Raw genomic sequence first — 8,947 nt, 5'->3', positions numbered from 1 at the left:
CTATTTTGAATACTGCTGAGAGATGTAGGAAGATGAGGACAGGGATGAATATTGAATTTGGTAACAGAAGTCATGGTGACCTTGACTAGAGTAGTTTAAATGAAATGGTGTGGATAGAAACCCAGTGGGAGTGGGTTGAGAGAATAGCAGATAAGAAAGTGGAGATAGGTACCATATAGACAACCGATTCAGGAAGTTTTGCTAAGAATGTAGGACAATAGGTGATTTGGGGTCAAAGAAGTTTTTTTTAATGGATGATATTAAAGCACATTTATCTACTGATAGGTATGTGAATAGACAGGGAAAAATTAAAGGATGTAGCAGAAGGAAAAGATAATTGAGTGAGTCCTTCAAAAGGAAAGAAAGAATGGGATCTGGAACCCAATTGAAAGTGTTGGCTTTTGATAGAAGCAGAAACAGTATTTCCAGTGTAACAGAGGGAAGGCAGAGTGTGAGTACAGGCATGGGATGGTGGGTATATTTGGTAGTGGGAAGAAGGAGGAATACTTGTTAGAGTTTTTTCTTTCTTCTTCCATAGCATAGTTTATTCATTAAAGCAAAATATATCCCTAACATTACGTATAAGGCGCATGAGGAAGTAAGTTATATAGTCTCTAGATAGTCTTGCCTAAGATACCCTTTCAGTTCTACTGTGGCTTAACAAACTACACCCAAACTAAGTGGCTTAAAACAACAATTTATTATTTTTCACCATTCTATGGATTGCCTAGTTCTTCTGCCTCATGTGGTATTGGCTGAGGTGCTGAGAAGGGTGGACTGTCCAAAATGGCCTCACTCTAACAGATGGTGCTGCCTACTAGCTGGAAGTTCAGCTGGGCTGTCAGCCAGGGGCCTTGCCTTTCCTCCGTTTGGGCCTTTCCACACAGATGCTCAGGCTTCCTCACAACATGGTGGTCTCAAGGGAGAAGGACTTCTTACTTACTGGACAGCTGAGATGTTTGGAGGGGATTGAGTATTAGGATAGTTTCAGCTTTTGGGATCACATTTTACAATGTACCCATATAGTCTCTAGCTGGGAAACCATACCCATATTTTGTCTTGCTAATTAAAACTGTATGATGCCCTGGCTGGTGTGGCTCAGTTGGTTGTCAGTCATACCACACAGCAAAAGGTCGTCAGTTTGATTCCCAGTCAGGTTACATCCCCAGGTTGTGGATTCAGTCCTGGACCGTATGGGCGGCAACCAATCAATGTTTCTCTCTCATATCAAGGTTTCTCTCTTTCTCTAAAATCAATAAAAACATATTTTTTTAAAATATAAAAAATAAAATGTTCTGCTTCTTATAGATTTTGGTTAAAAAAACTGTATGATAAGAATTTTTTAAAAAATATATTTTATTGATTTCAGAGAGGAAGGGAGAGAGAGAGAGAGAGAGAGAGAGAGAGAGAGAGACTGAAACATCAATGATGAAAGAGAATCATCAGTTGGCTGCCTCCAGCACACCCCCAACTGGGGATGGAGCCCACAACTCTGGTATGTGCCCTGACTGTGAATCGAACCTCAACCTCCTGGTTCATAGGTTGACATTCAACCACTGAGCAACACCGGCCAGGCAAGAATTTTGAACAATAACAACAATAACAGCTGTGATTTTTTTCTTACACCTAGAAAATGAGCAAAACTTCATTTCGCCTTTTGTGACTGGAATTTCTTTTTTCAGGTAGAAAACTCTCACCTCTCACCAAGAATCCTCTTATTTTTCTGAGCACATGGCATATTTATCCTGAGTGCAAAATTTTTATTTTGCACTATTTCCCGCCCCATGCTAGTTATAGCACTTTTCTAACGCACTGTCAAATACAAAAAAGGGAGCATTGAAAGAATGATTGTACACAGGGGAAATGAAGAACTCTTGCTTCTGACTCTATGGATACAAGCACAGTCAATGTGAAATTATACTTACAGTTTTGTGTTCCCGAGAGAATGGGGAAAAGGAAACCTGAAAAATTGGTATGTTCATGAGTAAGAAACTGGAGTCAGTAAAATATGAAAGATATATAAACAAATAAAATACTGATAGATTTTTTTTTTTAAATGTAGCTTCTAGGGGAAAAGTCATGTGGCCCTTACTACTATACCTATAGTCGTCCATTTTTTAAAAGTTGCATTGTAAGCATTATAATTCATTTTAAGAGGCTTCTGTATTCCCCAGGATTTATATCACACAATTGCAAGCTAAAAATTATCTGAAACTAAATATAAAGTTCCATTGGGAAATGTCTTTTTGGTGAGGACATGGTTGATAGGGGAACCAATCCATGTGATTTTTCAACATTGTATTATACTTGTACCCTTGTGTCTACTAGAAATTATATCTCCTTTTTGGAAAACTTTATATTTGCCATGGCTTCTATATTGTATACCATTTTGCCTACTTTTAATCTCAACCTCCCCTTTCCAGACCATGGGAATTTCCTTCATATTTGAAGCTCCCAATGACTCCCTACAATGATGGAAATCATCCATATTTTCACTGCTTAAGACAGCAGCCTCTAGTCACATATGGTGATTGAGCACTTAAATGTGGCTAGTGCAAATGAGGAACAGAATTTTAAATTTTATTTTGTTTTAATTGCTTACAATTAAAATTTAAATAGCTACATATGAGTAATAGCGCAGCAGCCTGATGTCTCACTTGTAGCTCACTAGAATTCTGCTCATCTCCTTTTCTCTAGAATTTGAAAAAACTGAACTTCAATATCCTAATTCACTAATGGGTATTGCCCTACCATACAGTTTTTATGTGTAGCAATTTGATTAATGTCTGTCTCCCTCATTGGAACACAAGTTCCTTAGGGGCAAGGTGTGGTTGTTTGTTTTCTCACTTTTTTATTACATCCAGCACCTAGTCCAGCATCTGAAACATAATAGCTACTCAATTAATATATGAGTACATGAATGAATTTAGAAGTATTCATATGTTTTCGGTATAAATGAGAACGTCACTGTTCTCTCTCTCTCCCTCTCTCTCTGCCTATATATGTGACTGTGTGTGTGTGTGTGTGTGTGTGTGTGTGATAGAGAGAGAGAGAGAGAGAGAGAGAGAGAGAGAGAGAGAGAGAGAAGAATCTAAAGATGTGGAGAGAAGACCAAGACCAGGTTATTAAAGCGAAATCAAGTTGACTGTAGAATACTTTGGAATCAAAACATTGGCTTTATTAATAATAAGATTTCTTAAGCATTTACCATATGCCAGACAGTATCTTAAGTACTTTATGTAAAGTATGTTATGTACTCCTCACAAGATGACCCTATGGAATAAGTATTATTATTGTCACCATGTTTCATATGGCATGGAGGACAAGAGGAGTAACCTACCCAAGGCCGTACAGCTAGTACCTAGTAGAGCAAGCATTTAAATCCGCACAACCTGACTTCAGAGCCTACCTTCTTAACCAAAATGCTGCTTTTTTTATTGTGTCCATTTAGTGACAGAGGCCTTGTGACCGCAAGTGTCTGCATTAGGCTTTTGTCTAAATGTAAGCTTCAGTAAACCAGTGTATGCTGGAGGTTTAGGCCTCTTTCCAACGATGCATGTAGACAAGGTGGGAATAGTGGGTCCAAGGATAATATGTTATAAAAATCAGCACAGGATTCCTTTCCTCAAAAAGCCAAACAAAAATTTTACCTCTAGGATTATTTTTTGCCTTGTACATAATAAAGGTAAAATAAAACCTTTTCTTTAATAAACAAAACACAAAATAATCAACCCCCCTCCTCTAAATCTCTGGTATAGTAAGAAAGATTAATGAGCCCTAGCTGGGTTTGCTCAGTGGATAGAGCCTTGGCCTGCGAACTGAAGGGTCACGGGTTTGATTCCGGTCAAGGGCATATGCCTGGGTTGTGGGCTTGATCCCCAGTAGGGGCTGTGCAGGAGGCAGCTGATTAATGATTTTCTCTCATCATTGATGTTTCTATCTCTCTCTCCCTCTGTCTTCCTCTCTGAAATCAATAAAAATATATTTAAAAAAAGAAAGATTAATGAAAGCTAAGCGTTACAGTCTTACTGTGACTTAGCTAGTTTTGTTCAACTTTCCCTGCTTTCCCTCTCCCCTTGCCTCATCTCTATCACGTTTATAGCTCCACAGAGAGCCCATAGTTGATATCCCTATGTAATTGTTTCATGTACAGATATCTTATCTTCCTGTGTTAATTATACTGCCCTTGCCTGCCCTCATCTATCCCCATCCCCCAGATTCACTCTCTACCCTTTCTGCTCTGAATCCTTGAGCACTCACCTCCGTGGGTTACATCATTGTGCTCCCTCACCCTCTAACTTCCAAATAGTTCAGCAGAAGCTTGACAGGTGGAGAAGGAAGAGCAGGAAGAAAGAGAGATTGATGTTTTTCTTCTTTGTCCTTCCCCCCCCCCCCCCCCACTTTGGTGCCATGCTCTTGCAATAGCTGCCTGACAGCCCCATGATGCCGTGGCTCCAGCACTCACTGGGACCGGTAACGCTTTCTTCGCCTTGCCCTTCTTTGTCTAGGGACCGAAGTTTTGACAAACTCTTGTTAGTCCCCGGGTGTCTCTACATACTTGTTTCCTTGAACTCTGCCCACATCCTTGTAAATAGTCCCTTTAGTAAATTATTTTCAGGAAATTGTTTCCATTAGGCTCCTGCCTTGATATATTTTCCTTCTAGCAGTCTTTTACATTTCTTAAAGGCATGGAAGTGGCTGATACTTCCAAATAGATATAAAATTAAATAGGCCTCAGGTAGATTGTCCCACAAATTGGATGGGGAGATTTTATTGCTCTGTTTCCAACACTGTTCAGGGGAAAGAGACTCTGAATGTGGCAGACACTTGTCCCTATTATGTATATCAGAGATAGTTCATGGGGCTTTTTTTGCCTCTTGAATGAAATGACCTCAAGGTTATTCATTCCCTTTGCCCTAGGACTCTGATCACAAGCAATCTTGTGATTACTAAACTGGTTTTCTAGTTAACTTGATCCAAAGAAAGGGATACCTTGGAGGTGGACACCAACATTCCTGAAAAAGTATAGACTTATATTCATCAAATTGGCATTTTTAAAGAAAGAAAAGAAAAAGAATAGTTTCTCATATCATACTACCCCCCCCCCTTTTTTTTCTTTCTGGATTGCATTTCTACTATGTACCTTTTTTGGCACTGTTTGCAAATATTTCAGTTTTATTAAAATTCACATAGTTACTAGACAATTATTTACATAAAGTAGTATATTTATAGCTATCTATATATCTATTTCTTATATGGCTTCAGTCTTGTGTTAAGATGAAAGTTCCTGCCCTAACTGGTTTGGCTCAGTGGATAGAGTGTCGGCCTGCGGACTGAAGGGTCCCAGGTTCGATTCTGGTCAAGGGCATGTACCTTGGTTGCGGGCACATCCCCAGTGGGGAGTGTGTAGGAGGCAGCTGATCGATGTTTCTCTCTCATCGATGTTTCTGACTCTCTATCCCTCCCCCCTCCTCTCTGTAAAAAATCAGTAAAATATACTTTAAAAAAAGATGAAAGTTCCTGTTATGCTATAAATTAATCTGTATCTCTATTCTGATATTGTATTCATTCTCTGTCTTTCTTCCTGTTATAATAGAAGAATCATTTTTCAACCCCCCTCTCTAAACTCCTTTTGCCCATTCTCCATTTTTTAAAAAAAAATATATGTTTTTATTGATTTTAGAGGGAGAGGGAAAGAGAGAAACATTTATGTGAGAGAGAAGCATTGATCAGTTGCCTCCCTTACACACCCAACTGGGGATTGAATCCAAAACCTTCAAACCGGTGACCTTTTGGTGACCAAATGAGTCACACCAGCCAGGGCCTCTCTTGTCTTTTGAAGGGCTTCCCTCTTCATTTATCTCTTTTCTCCCACAATACTTCTTTCCTTCTCATGGAACATTCTCATTAGCATACAAGCATGCTCTAGCATCTCCGGTTTGGGTAAAAACCCTCCCTTGACCACATCCACCTCCAACCAGTACTTCTTTTGTCTTTTCTTCAGCATAGCAAAACTTTTTTTTTTAATTCAACAAATATTTATTGCGTGTCTATGCTAGATATTGTTCCTGATACTTGGGACACAGCAGAGAACAAAACGAAGGTCCCTGCCCTCATGGAGCTTACAGTCTAGTGTTTATGACCACTTTGCCTGAATGCTCTCCGTGACCCTGGGCAAATCTCTTCTCAGCTATGCAATGCAGGAAGAAGCAGGCCTGGCCCAGACATGGATAACAGGTCTGATGCACTGTAGATGCCAAATAGATACCACCTCCAACCCACTACCCAGAGAGTAGATCAGGCTGGAAGTTGACTTTTAATAATAAAATACAGGGGAGGACAGAGGGAGTGCGGCAGGTGGTGTGGTGTGCTGCCACACCAGGGTCTGCACTGGCTGCACACACTGTTGCTGCTGCTGCTGCTTCTCGGTGGCTGCCTTGCTGGCAAGGTCCTTGGCCTTCTCTGTAGCTTCCAGTGCCGTCTCCTTTGCCTTCTCCTTGGCTTCCTTGGCTGTCTCAACAAGGGTTTTGGAAGGGGCTTCACCTTGCAGCTTGGCCAAGATGTATTCAAAACCCTTCATTGACTTGGCTACATTGCTTTTGAACAGGGTGAGACCAAATTCCTGGACAGCTCTGGAGACGCCTAATAAGCTAGAGGAGACCCAAGCTTCCCCGTGGATTTCGGTCCAGCCACTGTTATCAGAGTTCACACAGTGAACACACTGTTCCTCCACCACCATCAGCCGGGCGCGGTTGATGTTCCAAGTGAAGGTGGTCATGGTCTGGTTCTGTGGGTCCACAATAGAATCCTCTAGAATGTACACTGAGTGAGCAGCATTGGCAGGAAATAGTCACTGGGCCCAGCAGGGCATCCTGTTGGTCTTGGTCAGGAGTCTCCGGGACAGGAGCTTCTGGTCAGGGTTTACCTCCCAGTGCACTATGTCTTCCATCAAGACATGTGTGCTATAGGGATTCGGGTACCGCTGCCAGAAGGCAGCGAACACTTGGTCCCAGGAACTCCGGAGCAGGCTGTGGCCCAGGAAATACTTCACCATTGTCCTGGCTGGGCAGGGTCAGCACCCAAGCAGCATCAGGGGTGCAGAGCCTGGAGGCCAGGCCAGCGGCCAGGCACCAGCTCAGTCACTGCCCCACTGCACCCCAACAGCAGCCACCGCCATGGAGTTGGGCCACCGCCACTTCCGGCACAGCACAGCAAAACCTTTTTGAGAAGTTGTTTGTACTGGCTGTTGCCACTTCCTTACCTTACAATGGCTCCATTCTGGCCTCCTTCCAGGAAGCTGCTATTCTACTGAAACAACTTTAGTCAAGATCATCAGTGACCTACATGTTGCTGAATTTAATTGCTCTTTCTCATCTTACTCAGCCTCTTTTAAACATTGGACACAGTTGACCAGCTTCTCTCTCTCTCTCTCTCTCTCTCTCTCTCTCTCTCTCTCTCTCTCTACTGGCAGCTGGTCTTCACCCTGGAGGGGCACAACTCCTATTAAGAATTTTGTTATTGTCAAGATTACAAAGACAGAGGACAACCAGGCACATTGAAGTTATGAGTAGTTGGTGGTATCACATCTCATCTGCAATAGCAAGGGCTGTCTTCTCAGGAAAGGAATTTTAAAGACATTGTCCAGCCAAGGCCCACACCTGGCCCTCCTCTTAATCTCAGCCAAATTGCAAGGCAGGTATGAAACAGGTATGCTTATAGTTCAAAAACCAAGATACAGAATTTTGGTAGTGCTGATTCTTGAAGTAGTTTTTCTTTTTTTCTCTAGGAGCCAACTGATGGATGTTTCTCTCTCTCCCATCAATGTTTCTCTCTCTCTTTCTCCCTTCCTCTTCACCAGTCTCTTTTTAAAATGCTTTCTTTTCTTGGCTTCCACAATACCATTTTCTCAGTCTCCTTTCCTGACTCCTCCTCCTTTATTCAATCTGTAAATGTTGGGTTGATCCAAGGTTAAGTTCTAGACTTGCACCGTACATGAGTTGCTGTTGAGTACTTGAAATGTGCTTAGTTTGAAATGAGATATGCTGTAAGCATAAAATAAACTCTGAGTTTCAAAGACTTAGTTTCAAAAAAAGGATATAAGCCCTGGTTAGTGTAGTTCAACTGGTTGGGCATTGTCCTATGCACCAAAAGGTTGTTGGTTCAATTCCTGGACAGGTCACATGTCCAGGTTGCAGGCTCAATTCCTGGTAGAAGGCATGTAGGAGGCAGCCAATCGATGTTTCATTCTCACATCGATGTTTCTCTCTCTTTCTCCCTCTCCCTTTCTCTCAAAATTAATAAAATATATTTTTAAAAGAATAGAAAATATCTCATTAAAATTTTCATATGATTATATTTTGAAATAATATTTGGATATATTGTATTATTAAAATTCATTCAATCTGTTTCTTTTACCCTTTTAAAAATATATTTTTATTGATTTCAGAGAGGAAAGGAAAGGGAAAGAGAGAGAATCATTGATCAGCTGCCTCTTGCATGCCCCACACTGGGGATTGAACCTATAACCTGGGCACGTACCCTGACCAGGAATCGAATTGTGACCTCCTGGTTCATAGGTCAATGCTCAACCAATGAGCCATGCCAGCTAGGCCTCTTTTTACCTTTTTGATGTGGCTACTAGAAAATTCAAAATTACATATATGGCTCACATATATTTCTATTGGACAGTGCTGTTCTAGATCCTCTTTCTTATCAACTTTCTCTTTTCGTCATCTTATCTAGTTTCATAGTTTTAAATATCATCTATATGTTGACTCCCAAATTTAGACCTCTAACTCTGACCTCTCCTTTGAAGTCTAGATTTACATCTCCAGCTGGTACTTAAATTTCCATTTACAGGTATCTTAGTGTTAGCATGTCAAAAATGGAATTTCCTATACCCCTAGCCTCATTATGTTACTAAGTTTTCCATTTCAGTGAATAGTTT

General features: G+C 41.0%; 1 pseudogene across 1 annotated transcript; it reads right to left on the bottom strand.

Moving 5' to 3' along the window:
- Nucleotides 1-6,316: 6,316 nt before the first annotated feature.
- LOC308520287 (PRELI domain-containing protein 1, mitochondrial-like) lies at nt 6,317-7,054 on the bottom strand (annotated as a pseudogene). Its single transcript has one exon. The product of its transcript is annotated as a PRELI domain-containing protein 1, mitochondrial-like (transcript).
- Between the last annotated feature and the right edge of the window lie 1,893 nt (nt 7,055-8,947).

Source organism: Myotis nattereri (assembly GCF_964212035.1).
Source record: "Myotis nattereri genome assembly, chromosome: 5".
Taxonomy (NCBI): Eukaryota; Metazoa; Chordata; class Mammalia; order Chiroptera; family Vespertilionidae; genus Myotis; species Myotis nattereri.
The sequence above is the reverse complement of the archived record's forward strand: the minus strand, read 5'-3'. Positions and strand labels throughout refer to the sequence as shown.